Source organism: Rhinoderma darwinii, chromosome 2, assembly GCF_050947455.1.
Source record: "Rhinoderma darwinii isolate aRhiDar2 chromosome 2, aRhiDar2.hap1, whole genome shotgun sequence".
NCBI classification, from domain to species: Eukaryota; Metazoa; Chordata; class Amphibia; order Anura; family Rhinodermatidae; genus Rhinoderma; species Rhinoderma darwinii.
Window position 1 is genome coordinate 37498194 of NC_134688.1, and position 16271 is coordinate 37514464.

The following is a 16271-nucleotide window of genomic DNA, read 5'->3' on the forward strand; positions in this document are numbered from 1 at the left end:
AAAAGGACTGTCGGGAGGCCCCCATATATCTTACATCCAAGATTTGTTATAATACATGTGTCTATGGGATCTTATGACTTGTCAATCATACCCAATACTTTGTCGGGAACTAACAGGTCCAAGAGCTCATTTACAGCGGTGGACGATTATCAGGCTTTCTAGATTATCGGATTAATGGAACTTTACTGTGTTTTTACCTAAAATACCGGATTCTGTATATAGTCATTTATTATTAGTAGTGCTCTTGCCCTTTTAAAACCTATAAAGAAAGAACCTTTATAAATATATTTGTACTGAAAGCCCCCTCACAGCGCCTCCGCTCGCAGTTTAAGTTTAGAAACATGCTAGAATTTATATTTATATATAGATATCTGGTTCACCCTAATCTGGATTGTAGTCATCAACCTTTTTAGAGAAAATTTGCAATTTTTGTAGACAAGTTGTGAGATGTTTGTCTACACACACACACACACGCGCGCACACACACACACACACATATATATATATATATATATATATATATATATATATATATGTATGGGACAGAACACTTGTGAAATTAACTTTTAAGGATTTGCTCATCTTTAATTAAAAGACGGTATCAACATGGAATTCCGACAATCATTAATTGATGATATTTGGAACTTTAATTGCACGCCCTTTCCTGGGGGATATAATAATAATAATGACTTCTTCAGGCTAAGATGTCTGTGTTTGCATTTTTATCTGCTAGTCATAATGAATCAGTCGGGTATTACCGCTTTCCAGTGACTGATCCTATTTTTAGTCTGGAGTGGGCAGATTACTTGTCAGTCATATCAGTTTTGCAATACCAGAGTAGCGATAGCTAGACGATATTCACCGAATAAGCAAGACTCTGACTCACAGGCTGGAAAACGGCCCAAATTCTTTATTTATTCTAATTATTATACAGGGTTCAGCTCATTGAAAGAGTGATTTATATATTATTGTTATAATCAGACATCATGTAGGATTGTCAGGTTCTATTATAGAAAAAAATGAAAACTATTCTCGCGGGCAAACTAACGGGGGGGCATTGCTAGTGAAGATAGTGGTTGGCAACAATGTTTAGGTAGGTGGTATGTGTCAAAGTAACATCCACATGAATGTCATGACCTGCCTAAGTAGAGTCATGTGTTAATGAACCTTCCCTTACCCATCTTATCCCTCCACCCCCACCTTTAGGAAAGACACGTGACACCGAGGTTGGATGTGAAATGGCCACAGCAGCCGTTTATTAATTTCACAGTTTTATAAAACAATTTAAATCCGAAACATTCGGATAACTAGTTAGGAATCCACCAGAGAATTCCTCCTAATAATTCACATGACCCAACATGGGTCAGAATCGTAAATAACAATTTTAACGTTAACATTAACCCGAGCAGAGGAAGTCCTTGAAGCCCTTTCAGATATTCCTTTTTTAAGAACACACCGAGTTAGCCATCTGCAAACCACCAATTACCTCCAGCCGTAAACCAGCTCGGAAGCACCGTTCACCTCAGCAGATGGCTCCAACCACTAGAAGTCCACTTCAAAGGGATAACACCCGATGAAGCCCTCAAGTGATATACCGACCACTAGAAGTCCACTTCAAAGGGATAACACCCGATGAAGCCTTCAAGTGATATACCTTCCACCAGAAGACCACTTCAAAGGCATAACACCCGATGAAGTCTTCAACCATGTACCTTTTTTGGGGGACGCATACCCCCGATGCGACCCCCCCACCATTTTGTACTGACTGGCCTCAAGGACTCCCCCCGCCAGCTGCCATGACAACAGAACCTACTCCGGAAAAAGGAAAAAACATGTTAAATAAGCACACAAAACAAAGACAACACTCATAAACGGACGTACATAAAGACCCACAGGGGTAACAAACCAAGGGCGGGAGGGTGGGAGCTTGTCTCTCCCTGTGTTACTCCTCCCGCTGCTTCCGGCTCAATGCCGCAAACAGCGGGAAGCTCAGCAACGGCCCCCTGACTCCTCCTTGTCCCTCCTCCACCTTCTCCTAACTCTCCCTCCAACTCTCCCCTACCTATTAACCCTTTCCCTACCAGTGAGGTCATGGAGGCTTCCCCTTAAGCCCTGCAGGCTGCGTCCAGCCTCTTCTTGACCTGCCTAAGTAGAGTCGTGTGTTAATGAACCTTCCCTTACCCATCTTATCCCTCCACCCCCACCTTTAGGAAAGACACGTGACACCGAGGTTGGATGTGAAATGGCCACAGCAGCCGTTTATTAATTTCACAGTTTTATAAAACAATTTAAATCCGAAACATTCGGATAACTAGTTAGGAATCCACCAGAGAATTCCTCCTAATAATTCACATGACCCAACATGGGTCAGAATCGTAAATAACAATTTTAACGTTAACATTAACCCGAGCAGAGGAAGTCCTTGAAGCCCTTTCAGATATTCCTTTTTTAAGAACACACCGAGTTAGCCATCTGCAAACCACCAATTACCTCCAGCCGTAAACCAGCTCGGAAGCACCGTTCACCTCAGCAGATGGCTCCAACCACTAGAAGTCCACTTCAAAGGGATAACACCCGATGAAGCCCTCAAGTGATATACCGACCACTAGAAGTCCACTTCAAAGGGATAACACCCGATGAAGCCTTCAAGTGATATACCTTCCACCAGAAGACCACTTCAAAGGGATAACACCCGATGAAGTCTTCAACCATGTACCTTTTTTGGGGGACGCATACCCCCGATGCGACCCCCCCACCATTTTGTACTGACTGGCCTCAAGGACTCCCCCCGCCAGCTGCCATGAAAACAGAACCTACTCCGGAAAAAGGAAAAAACATGTTAAATAAGCACACAAAACAAAGACAACACTCATAAACGGACGTACATAAAGACCCACAGGGGTAACAAACCAAGGGCGGGAGGGTGGGAGCTTGTCTCTCCCTGTGTTACTCCTCCCGCTGCTTCCGGCTCAATGCCGCAAACAGCGGGAAGCTCAGCAACGGCCCCCTGACTCCTCCTTGTCCCTCCTCCACCTTCTCCTAACTCTCCCTCCAACTCTCCCCTACCTATTAACCCTTTCCCTACCAGTGAGGTCATGGAGGCTTCCCCTTAAGCCCTGCAGGCTGCGTCCAGCCTCTTCTTGACCTGCCTAAGTAGAGTCGTGTGTTAATGAACCTTCCCTTACCCATCTTATCCCTCCACCCCCACCTTTAGGAAAGACACGTGACACCGAGGTTGGATGTGAAATGGCCACAGCAGCCGTTTATTAATTTCACAGTTTTATAAAACAATTTAAATCCGAAACATTCGGATAACTAGTTAGGAATCCACCAGAGAATTCCTCCTAATAATTCACATGACCCAACATGGGTCAGAATCGTAAATAACAATTTTAACGTTAACATTAACCCGAACAGAGGAAGTCCTTGAAGCCCTTTCAGATATTCCTTTTTTAAGAACACACCGAGTTAGCCATCTGCAAACCACCAATTACCTCCAGCCGTAAACCAGCTCGGAAGCACCGTTCACCTCAGCAGATGGCTCCAACCACTAGAAGTCCACTTCAAAGGGATAACACCCGATGAAGCCCTCAAGTGATATACCGACCACTAGAAGTCCACTTCAAAGGGATAACACCCGATGAAGCCCTCAAGTGATATACCGACCACTAGAAGTCCACTTCAAAGGGATAACACCCGATGAAGCCTTCAAGTGATATACCTTCCACCAGAAGACCACTTCAAAGGGATAACACCCGATGAAGTCTTCAACCATGTACCTTTTTTGGGGGACGCATACCCCCGATGCGACCCCCCCACCATTTTGTACTGACTGGCCTCAAGGACTCCCCCCGCCACAGCGAAACAGGCCTTGACCACCTTAAGCCTGTGAGTTCCGCCACACCACCACCGCCCTTTCTATTCCTTCTGCTATCGCCAAGCTCCAAAGATCAATTCCAGCCTCGGTCAGATGAACCCCATCACTCCTCCAGAAGTTCCCCACTCCTGACTCCAAATCCCTGTGCCGCACACAAATGCCCCCGTTTTTTGCTACGAAACGGGACACCGCCCGATTAACTTTAATGCGAGCCTTATTGACTCTCTCCACTGACCTAGCCAACCGCCAATGTTTCCTCGGGACTATGTCCGACCACACTATCACCAACTTGGGATAAGAAACCCACAAACACAACATATCGTGTTTGATATCCCGCACCAACTCACGAAAGGGGCGGGCTCCTAAGTCATTCCCACCCACGTGCAACACTAAGACCTCCGGAACCCTATCGAGCCGGGCATATGTCTGGAATTCCGCCAACACCCTGCTCCACGACATACCTCTAAATCCCAGCCAATGCACAACCGCATCCTGTCGCGGAATGCGCAACTGGCGACCATCCGGGCAGACGTCTGCCCTCAAAGCCCCCCAGTGCACGTAAGAATGACCCATCAACCACACCAAACACGGAGGCGAATCTGAAACGGAAAAACAGTTAGGCACCACCATACAACACTTTAAAAGCGTTACCCACAAACCTCATAACATATGGGGCGGACATAGGACTTAAACCTGTTGGACTCCCAACGACCAATACGCCGCACCCCCTCATCATCCGACCCCCAGCGCCCCGCTTCTGTTGCTGCGCCAATCCTGAAGGAATGAGATGAATATGAGCCTGCCGCAACCCCAACCGCCGTCAAACATTTTTTTTTTTTTTTTTTTTTTTTAAATACAGCTCCAAACTGAAACCTGGACAAAAACGACCCATCCACATGACGTAACAAAGGCAAATCTGGAGACCCCCTTTTTGGCGTAAAACCCCCCATGCACTCTACTGGACACATAACCGATCCCGGGAGGGCGAACAAACTATCAGTTTACCCTTCCCTACTTGGTCAGTTTTTGACCGACGCAACCATACCTCCAGCCGATCTGCGAATAGGCTCACCTCCCCAGATCTCAGCCCCCCTGCCTGTTTGGTACTTGGCGACACCCACTCACCTATTCTAAATGCCAAGCCAATACAAAATTGCCACCAACCTGTCTCTATCCGTATTGACGTCACCCAACTCTCTTACCCACTCCTCCCACTGCCTCCAACAAGCAGCATAAGCACTCCACGTCGTGCGCGCCAAAGACCTTTGTAACAGTTGTTCTACGGGACCGATACCAGATCCCAAAGATGATCCGGACAAGCCAAACCGAGACGATCCGCTCCCGGTGCCAATTGCCGAAACCGGTCCCACTGCGAGCGAGAAAGAGCATCAGCGATACAATTCCGTACTCCCGGGACATGCACCGCCACCACCCACGCGTTCAACGACAAACACACCAACACTAAATGTCGCAACAATTGAACTACCGGAGGAGAGGACGCCGTGATGTTATTAATGGCCAGCACCACCCCCATGTTGTCGCAGTAAAAACGGACCTTCTTATCCCTGAGCCTGTCCCCCCAAATGGTAGCCGCCACCACGATGGGAAACAGCTCGAGCAGGGCCAGATTCCGCGTGAGTCCACTGGACACCCAACTAGCCGGCCATTGACCTGCGCACCACGGACCTCCCCCGTAAGCTCCAAAACCGCCCGCCCCAGCCGCATCCGTAAAAATATTCAAATCACTCGTATCCCGCGCTGGGGCCATCCATAGCGAGCGACCATTGTACTGGCCCAAGAAGTCATCCCAAACCTGAAGATCCGCTCGGTGCTCCTCCTTGAGCCGCACAAAATGATGTGGCGCACGCACTCCCGCCGTTGCCACCGCCAACCTCCTACCAAACACCCTCCCCATCGGCATAATCCGGCAGGCGAAATTCAACTTCCCCAGCAGCGACTGAAGCTCCCGCAGCGTCATTTTTTTCAGTCTACAAGCCCGCCGTACCTCCAGCCTCAAAGCACCCAACTTATCCGCAGGGAGACGACACTCCATTGCCACCGAGTCTATTTCAATACCCAAAAAACAAATCGTCGCTACCGGGCCCTCCGTTTTTTCCGGCGCCAAAGGAATCCCAAAATCCCTCGCCACCTTCTGTAGTGTATGAAGCAAATTACCGCAAACCGGCGAACCCCACGGGCCAACGCACAAAAAATCATCTAAGTAATGGATCAACGAGTCGACCCCGGATACTCCCCTCGTTACCCACTCCACGAAGCTACTAAACGCCTCGAAGTATGCACAAGAAAGGGAACACCCCATCGGAAGGCACCGATCCACGAAAAAAGCCCCATTCCAAAAACAACCCAACAGCCGTTGGCTTTCCGGATGAACTGGCAACAACCCGAACGCCGCCTCGATGTCGGTTTTTGCTAGCAGCGCACCTGGACCCGCAGCCCGCACTAAACCCACCGCCTTATCGAATGAGGTATAGACTACGGAGCACAACTCGTGATCAATCCCGTCATTTACCGACGAACCCTTGGGATACGATAAATGTTGAATCAAACGAAATTTTCCGGGCTCGCGTTTAGGGACAATACCCAACGGGGACACAACTAAATCTTTTACAGGCGACTCAACAAACGGCCCCGACATGCGGCCCAACGAAACTTCTTTTAACAACTTTTCTGACACGACTTTTGCATGCAAGTAAGCCGATTTTAAATTCCTCCGCGTAACCGGAACCTCATAAGGAGGCGGAGGAATAACAAAACCAACACGAAACCCTTCGTAAAGCAACTTAGCCGCCGCCCTATCCGGATACTCATTTAGATAAGGGGCCATCTTTTCCACCCTCACCGGCGACACCCCCTTGACCAGCCGCGGAGGGCTGGTTCCCTGACCTCTTTTTTCGCAGACATTTTGCCGCCCCGTGTGATGCACCATTACACTCGGAACACACGTGCTTGAACCTGCACGTGGCCCCGAACTTACACTGGCCTTCATTAAATTGCCAGCAAAAACCCGCCTTTCCCCCGCCGCTTTGTCCAACCTGACTAGACTGGCCTCCCTGGCCGCCGCTCCCGGGAAAGGACTGCCTAACCGGAGCCGTAACCCGTAACCAGAGAGCAATATCCTTCTGGTCCCACCGAATCGCCGGCCGAACCGCTTTCCGCTGACGGAATTGCTCATCGTATCGCAGCCACGCCTGACCCCCATACGCCCTATGAGCCTCCCCAATGGCATCAAAAAACTACGCCGAGCAATTTTCCGGCGCCTTTTCCCCTATCACACTAGCCAATATGGCGAACGCCTGCGACCAATTAACGAACGTCTGCGGGATAAGCCTATACCGCCGCCGTTCCTCCTCGTCCTTTTTACTCTCGTCCCGCTTGCCCTTATCCAAATTAAATTTAGCGAGCGGCAAGAGAGAAAAAATCTCAACATATTCGTCCTTCATGATCCGCTCGCGCACCTCCTGCTTTAAATGCGCCCCCAACGGACCTTCGAAACAAACGTACACCTCGCCCCGAGCATGGTCATCAATACGCACCCGATCGCCATCCTTTTGTGCCTCGGTCTGTACCGACACCGCGACCGCCTCCCTAACCGCCAGCATGGGCCGCGCCTGTACCAATCCCACGTCCCTGGGGCCCTCCCACACTACCGCCGGGGACACTTCCGTAGCTACCGGCGCCGCCGCCCTGTCTAGGTGCCTGACCAGCTCCCTCAAGCAACCCACTAAATCTGCCAGACCCGCGCCATCGCGCCCGCCCGCGCCACTACCGGCCACCGATGCGACGCTAGCAGCCCCCCCGCCGACACCCGACATAAAAATCGCTGGATATGACAATGATGGAGTTACACACTCACCGGGCCGCACAGGCGCTGTGTTCCCGTCAGCCGGACCATCCTGACCTCGACGATACACGTCCAGTTCACCTTCCTCCAGCTCCTCTCTCGCAGACGACTGGCCATCCCACCGACATCTTCGGATCGGAGATGATGAAGCGCTGACTGATGGGCCGGCAACCTGCCGCCCGACCGATGGAACCCAGACTTCCGACTGGACCTGTTGCCTCAACGTCGCTGCAGATCTAGGCGTCCGTCTCGATGATCCTGAAGAAGCCTGCCCCCTGGCCGGAACATCACCAGGCGGGGCGGCCGTACCTCGTCCAAATCTTCCATCCGACGGTGGAGGGGTGACAGGGAGCCCGGCCTGCGACTCCCTGCTCACCGCCGGACCCCGTCGCGGCTTGGGATTCCTGCCAGGACGCAGGGCCTGGGAAGGGGCGGTCCCCCCAGCTGCCTGGCCTGCAGCGTCCGAGATCGGGCTCCCTCTGCGACGCCGTGTCCGCGGGACTGCCTCAGGACTGAAGCGCTCTGGAGGTCGAGACCGCCGGGAGGGACGAGTCGACCCGGCCTGCATCGCCGTCACCCCCGGCAACGCTCTCTGCCTGCTCCGGACAGGAGCAGTTGTTGCCGACTCCCCCCCCGCCGCCATGCTAGGAAGGGGGCCGGGGGAGGGGAGCCTGTCTCCTGCAACAGACCCCGAACGCCGTGCCTGACGTGGCAACATGGCGTCCGGGATCCTTGCTAATGCAGCCACGGTCTCCTCCAGCCATCCGGGACCGTGGTGCACAGCAGCAGCACGCAGCTGCTCTAACAACCCTGCCTCTGCCATACTGAGCGAGCGCGGGCAACGGGGAGCTTGTCTCTCCCTGTGTTACTCCTCCCGCTGCTTCCGGCTCAATGCCGCAAACAGCGGGAAGCTCAGCAACGGCCCCCTGACTCCTCCTTGTCCCTCCTCCACCTCCTCCTAACTCTCCCTCCAACTCTCCCCTACCTATTAACCCTTTCCCTACCAGTGAGGTCATGGAGGCTTCCCCTTAAGCCCTGCAGGCTGCGTCCAGCCTCTTCTGGACCTAAGGTTTTCCAGCAGAAAATTGCCCAGATCATCACACAGCCTTCGCCGGGTCGTCTTCTTCCATAGTGCATCCTGGTGCCATCTCTTTCCTAGGTAATCGCACTTGGCCGTCCAAATGATGTAAAAGAAAACGTGATTCATCAGACCAGACCTCCTTCCTCCATTGCTCCATGGTCCAGTTCTGATGCTCATGTGCTCATTGTAAGCACTTCGTTGGTGGACAGGGGTCAGCATGGGAACTCTGACCGGTCTGCGACTACACAGCCCCAAATTCAGCAAACTGTGATGCTATGTGTTTTCTGACAACTTTCTGTTAAAGCTAAGAAGTAATTTTTGTTATTTAATTTGTGCTACAGTAGCTCTTCTGCGGGAATCGGACCAGACGGGCTAGTCTTCCCTCCCCATGCGCATCAAAAAGCCCTGGACGCCCATGAACCTGTCGCTGGTTCACCGGTTGTCCTCCATTGGACCACTTTTGGTAGATACTAACCTCTGCATACCGGGAACACGCCACAAGACCTGCTGTTTTGGAGATGCTGTGACTCCGGTCATCACGTTTGGCCCTGTGAGTCCTGCTTCCCCCACCCACACACAGCGATTTACAACTCTGCATTTATACAAACTCATACAGGACAAGCTGTTAATTATTGTTTGTGGGCGGGAGAAGCAGGACTCACAGGCTTTCTCTATGTTGGCAGAGGAAGCATGACTCACAGGCTTTATCTATGTGGGTGGGGGAAGCAGGACTCACAGGCTGTCTCTAGGAGTCCTGGTAGCAGCTTTTTACATAAAAATACTAAATCAGATCATACAAAACTATATATTCTTGTACATATCTGGTATCGGCGTAAACGTAACTACTCATAGACTAAAGTTAGAAATGTTATTTATACCCTATGATGAATGGTGTGATTAATGTAAAAAAAATAAATGTGTGGAATTGCTGTGTTCCCCCCAATTTTTTTTTACTAAAAGTTAATCATTGAATATTCGGTACTTCAAAAATGGTAACATTGAGAAACATAACTCGTCTTGCAAAAAACATGCCCTGATAAAGTTACACTGATAGAACAATAAAAAAAGTTATGGCTCTCGAAATGTAATAACGAAATAACGAACAAAAAAAATCAGTTCTGCATCCTGGAGGCCAAAATAGGCCGTGTCCTTAAGGGGTCATATAGAAGACCTGACAGAGCTTTGAATGCTTCTACTCAGTAGCCAATTTCCCTCCTGGTACCCACATAATAGATCAGTTATCCATTGTACCCGGGACGATGTTGATATATAGTATACATTCTCTATATGCTTCATATTGTTAAATATGGCAGAATTAACCCCTTAAGGACCACCAAGAAAGGTCAATTATGGAACAGTGATTTATAGAGAGGGGGCCCTATAGCAAACATTAAAGTGGACCTCTTATTATGATGCCGGTTTTTTAACCCTGGACAGAAGTGCTTGGTGGTTTTTTTCCCTTCAACACCCTTTTTATGACCCTTTTTCCCTTCATCACCCGAATCATAAGGGATGGAACAACTAGAGCTGGACCCCTTCTCTCGAATGGCCCCATAGCAGCCACATGGTCTGCCTCTATGATATAAACACCTGTGTTTTTTTTAGTTGTTTGTTTATTTTTGTTATTTTCCTCTTTTTATCCTTAAAAGGAACTTCCAGCCGTCTTATGCAATTCCTTCCGTCTTATTGGCCACTTAGTGGCTTTATCTTAACCATAAATATTTGACCACATCCCATCTACATATATAAATGTAACAGCGGGTTGTGGCTGAATAACCTATTTACCCTGTGCTAAATACAGCAGGAAGATGTAAGACATAAATAAAGGAAGGTACGCAGAAGTCACGGCACCATCACATTAGTGTTAATTAACCTGTTCTTGCACAGCCAAAAATTGCTGTTTTTCAACATTATATTCCTACGTTTTTTGGCCTGTGTTTAACGTAAACGCCAGGAAAAGGTCCTGACATTTACGTTAATTGTAGACTGTGATGGATGCCTAACAGTGGCATTTGTCACCCTAAGGGTATGTTCACATGCAGAGTTCTAAGGCGTATTTCTGGGTATAAACACTTGAAAAACGCTCGCTAAACCCCTACAAACATCTGGTTATTGAAAAACTGGAAAAACGGCATTTAGTTCAGACAGGGTTTTTATTTTACACCGCTGTTTCAAAAAATGGCGCGTAAAAAGACGCCCCATAAAATGAAGGAGCATGTTACTTCTTGAGCCGCTATTTGAAACTGTTTTTCATTGTGTCAATGGAAAAACAGCTCCAAAAACGGCTCCAAAAATGCCTCAAAAAACTACAGCTACAAAAACGGCTGAAAATAAGAGGCTGTTTTCCCTTGAAAACAGCTCCGTCATTTTCAGCCGTTTTTTATTGAGCGTGTGAACATACCCATAGGCTACAATGGTATCTACTTAACAGATAGGTCATGAACTTTCTTAACCCTTTTTATGGCATATAGGTTAAACGGATACCATTATAGCCTATGGGTGAGGGATGCCACTGTTAGGCTTACGTTTAATGCATCCGCCACTCATAGGCTATAATAGTGTAATAAAATCTATTGAAAAGCTCATGACGTATCTATTTAATGGATGCCTGTGACAGATGTTATACAGTGGCATTCCTCATCCATAGGCTACTATGTTAAAAAATACATTCAATATTCTGTTTCACGTACACATTTTTTATTGGACTCCGCAGGTTGGAATAGCGTAGTCTACTAGGCTGTTATATTCTTTTTTTTTTTGCAGTATACTGACGTATACCGGCCAGATGGAGGCTAAAAGCTCACTCTTTTTACCTCCGTCTGACAATTGAGCCCTATGCTAAACGTAAGCTAAAAACGTGATGTGAGCAGGGCTTAACACTAATGGTCTCCAACCTGTGGCTAACCAGCTGTTGCGAAACTACATCTCCCAGCATGACTTGACACCCAGTTGTAGTTTCGCAACTTTAGCTTTTTCAAAAACAAAGGAGTAGAGATAAGCTAATTGCTTTGCCTGATTCACCTCACCAATCCATAGGATACAATGACAGAATTGATTCCCCTATATCTAAACATGTATCAAAACGGCAATATTTGAATTAGGCAAAAGTAGAGGTGAGAAAACTTTTCTCCTGATTCGCCCTACATTAGGATAAAGTGACAAATAAATTTTCCAGGTTTGAGATTCGCTTGAATTTTTAAAAAGAAAATAATAGTCACATGGGAAGTTGGAGCAGCAGTAAGATTTAAAATAAACAGGAATACATCAGCAGTTATTTCCAGAACAAAGGAAAGTGAACATGACCTTGACTGAGCTTGGTACTGATTTACAAGGTCATAAAAGTTAAGCTTATTATGTCAGAAGGCAATGTGTAAGAGCTGCACCCTATCAGCTTTCCTCTATACCATATTTGTATTTATTGGGCAGTGGGTTGACAATCTACCGGCATAAGGGAGCAATTACTGTGAATGTGAACAGTACGCACATTACGAAATGTAAGACGTAAAAGCAAAGACATCAAGCGCATTTCTAAATATCATTGGCTTTCTATCGTTTAGCTGAACCAGATCTCTTTCCACTATGATGCCTCTTTACATGTCTACTCTTATTCCAACAACCAGTTTAACCCTTTAAGAACTAACAGAGTTTTAAAATTTTTGCCTGTCCGCATTTTTTCAGCCATTTTTTATTGTTAAGTCTACATAGTTGTTTGAGTCATTGTTTTTGGTGGGATGAGGACATACACTACCGTTCAAAAGTTTAGGGTCACTTAGAAATTTCCTTATTTTTGAAAGAAAAGCACAGTTTTTTTCAATGAAGATAACATTAAATTAATCAGAAATACACTCTATAATGTTAATGTGCTAAATGACTATTCTAGCTGCAAACGTCTGGTTTTTAATGCAATATCTACATACGTGTATAGAGGCCCATTTCCAGCAACCATCACTCCAGTGTTCTAATGGTACATTGTGTTTGCTAACTGTGTTAGAAGGCTAATGGATGATTAGAAAACACTTGAAAACCCTTGTGCAATTATGTTAGCACCGCTGTAAACAGTTTTGCTGTTTAGAGGAGCTATAAAACTGACCTTCCTTTGAGCTAGTTGAGAATCTGGAGCATTACATTTGTGGGTTCGATTAAACTCTCAAAATGGCTAGAAAAAGAGAGCTTTCATGTGAAACTCGACAGTCTATTCTTGTTCTTAGAAATGAAGGCTATTCCATGCGAGAAATTGCCAAGAAACGGAAGATTTCGTACAACGGTGTGTTACGCTGTAGATGACAGGTTACAACGAGATTACACTTCCTCTGCTGTAACTACCATAGAAACAGTAACGAAGTGCAGAGATTGTGAATAGACATCCCGTGGAATGTCTAATCACTGTCTAAACACTTCAGTATCGTTAATGTGTTAGTATAAGACAGCACATACTGGGAAAAAGTAGAGCCAAGATCCAGCGCTGAGTGTGAGTAAAAAGGAACTCCTGTTCCAATTTTATTGATATAACAAAAATAAAATGAACTATATAGAAATAGTTCTGTAGTATAGCAGAGTACAAAGATGAGAGATGGGTGAAGGATCAGAATAAACCCCGTTGAATTGTGCCTATGCGTTTCTGACACGTCCTTATACATGCCATGAACTTTACGTTTGAAAGTAGGTGAATGACCACTAATAACTCCTAGCACAGGGATTTTTTTTGTATCTGAAGGAGTCCCCAGCTAAAATTCTGGCACATCCCAGGTGATCCTGCGCCAAACTAAGCAGTGACAGCTCTAATCCATCATTGGTTAGTTTATATCACGTGGTGCCCTGTAACATCAGCTCATTGGCCTACTTTTAAAAGTAGGCCAATGAACTGAGGTAACCTGGGGCCACTTGATGTAAAATAACCAATGACAGCTTAGAGCTGTCACTGCTTAATTTACTGTAACGGACCTAGGAAAGGTAAGTATAATAATTGCTTTGCTTTTTTATGTGTTACTAATGGGGTTTTGTTTGTGTTTTTTTACAGGTTCGGTTGTTAGACTACTATGGATTTGAGGACCACTATCATGTCAGGGTTTTTTATTATTCTCAATAAAATGTTTAACGAGGGTTGTGTGTGGGGTTTTTATTTCAATAAAATAGTTTTTTCTATGTGTCTTTTTTTAAAAACTTTATTACTACTGCCTTAGTTTCGGTTGCTGGCTAATTGACAGCGTCCATTACTAAGGCGGGGCTCAGTGTTAGCCGGTGAAGAGACTAACACTAACCCCTATTACTTCACACCACCATTAGGGGTACTGGGAAGAGTCGTGTACAATCTAGTACCCGACCATCTGTAGTGATGGTTAGGCAACGGGGCGGACTAAGGCTAGTATTAATGTGATACCCAGGAAAATTGCTGTTTATTTACTGTCATTGTACTGTTGCTTTAGTATGCAGGTTTTAATGTGCTTTATTCTGTAATCATGGTTGGTACTGAATTCACTTCCCTATATGACTCAGCAGAAACATAAATGGGCTGCTTCACCTTTAAGATGTATTCTCCAGAGAGAGGAGAGGGGTGTAGCTAGCTGGGGACAGAGGAACGAACCTCACGCAGTGCAGCAGTGTGAAGCAGAGCAGAGGAGAAGTGTGCAGCAGCGTGCAGGCAGAGGAGAGCAGACACGTCATTGTCTAAAGTTGGATTCAGGGAGATGCTGCAGCAGACATGTGGAACTGAGAGGAATTCTGTGAGAGGATCAGCAACAGCCATGTGGAAGTGAAAGGAGTGCAGGTCAGTGTGTGTTGCCTGTGGTACAGAAGCCAGACAAGGAGCTTGGACACTACTGAGAGTGCCTAGAGCAAAGCAAGGAGCTTGCACACAGCCTAGAATCCCCAAGGGACACCATTCCTCTGTGATAGTGCAACTGGATTGGGACAGTCAGCAGCGCACCTTCCAGCACAGTATAGAGAAGAAAGAGGAGCAGAGCTCACAGCACACTTGGAGGAATTACAGACAGAGTCAGGGAGGTGAAGCAGGTACCACCATTTGCAATACCCTGTGATATGTTTATACTACTTAAAGACATTGCCTCTGTAACAAAAGTAACCACCAAGCATATTGTGCCCAGTAAAACTGCTGTGAAAGTTTATTGAACCCTGTCTCCTGGAACATCCTTATTCGGGGTACACCACATAACATCCCAGGGGACAGAGAACAGTGTATCCTACAAGCACCACTTATTTCACTGGTTCTGCGGCCCGAGGCGCGGGAGAGAGAAAGTGCGCCACCGTGACCAAAGGGCCGAATACCAACTTCAGCTCAGAGAGCCCCGCCCACCGCGACTCGGCGCCCGCGTTACCACAAATTGGCGTCACGAACAGGATGTACCAGGAGGTGTGACCTTAAACAGGAGGTCCTGCGGCAGCCATCTTGTGAAGGAAGCCGCGATTCGCTTGGAGAGCGCAGGACTGTGAGATCGCTCTGTGTGTGTGACAGTAAGTGGATGACTGCACTGTTTTCTTGCTGCGTATTGTCTGCAGGGACAGACTGTTGTTAAGTAAAGACAGCACGACCGGAAGGTCTCTGATAAGATGTCGATGGAGGGAGATCATGAACTGCCTGGCAGCAGTGGGACCCCCAGCACAGCGCACGCAACGCCGATAATGATACCGTATTATTTTGGAGCGCCCTGGCTCCCCAACTATAATGGAGATGCAAACAGCCTGAGAGACTTCAAGGAGAAGATGCAAGCAATGTTCCGGCTGTACCCGATTACCGTAGAGCAAAAAGTGGAAATGCTGATCGGTCAGTTAGGAGGAGCAGCCTTGAGGGAGGTGAAGTCTTGGCCTCACACTGAAAAACGGACTGTGGAACGGATTTTTGAGCGGCTGAGCACTATCTTTGATACCCGGACTATCTCTGAACTAAAGATGCGGTTCTTTGGCACGAAGCAACAGCCTGGTGAGTCGTTACGTAATTTTGCCCTCAGTTTGCAGGAAGCGTTGCATGCTATTAAACAAGTGGATCCACATGAAGTGCTGAATACAGACAGAACCCTGAGCAATCAATTCGTTGAAGGAGCAAGGAAAGAGGCTACAAAGACGCAATTGAGAATCTTAGCACTGCAGAACCCAGACAGCTCGTTCCTAGACTTTAAAGAGATGGCCATCAGAGTCCTAGGGACCGAATCAGAGTCCAACCCAGTCCAAACCCGCCCCGAACAGAACCCCAGCGGTGCAGCGCCAATGTCTGGCATCAACGAAATTGTCACGCAGTGCGCTCAGACACAGGTGCAGGATGTGGCAAAGGAGTTGCAAGTGCAGGTTTCAGAACTCGCTGAAGGTCTGACAGAAATGTGCCAGGAGCTGAAAGAATTTAAACAGCAAAGCCGACAAGATGAAGATCGCTGGTTTCTGAGAGGTAGGCAACATTACAGCCCCAGTGGGGACAGTTATAGAAATTTTGGGAGAAGGCCCAC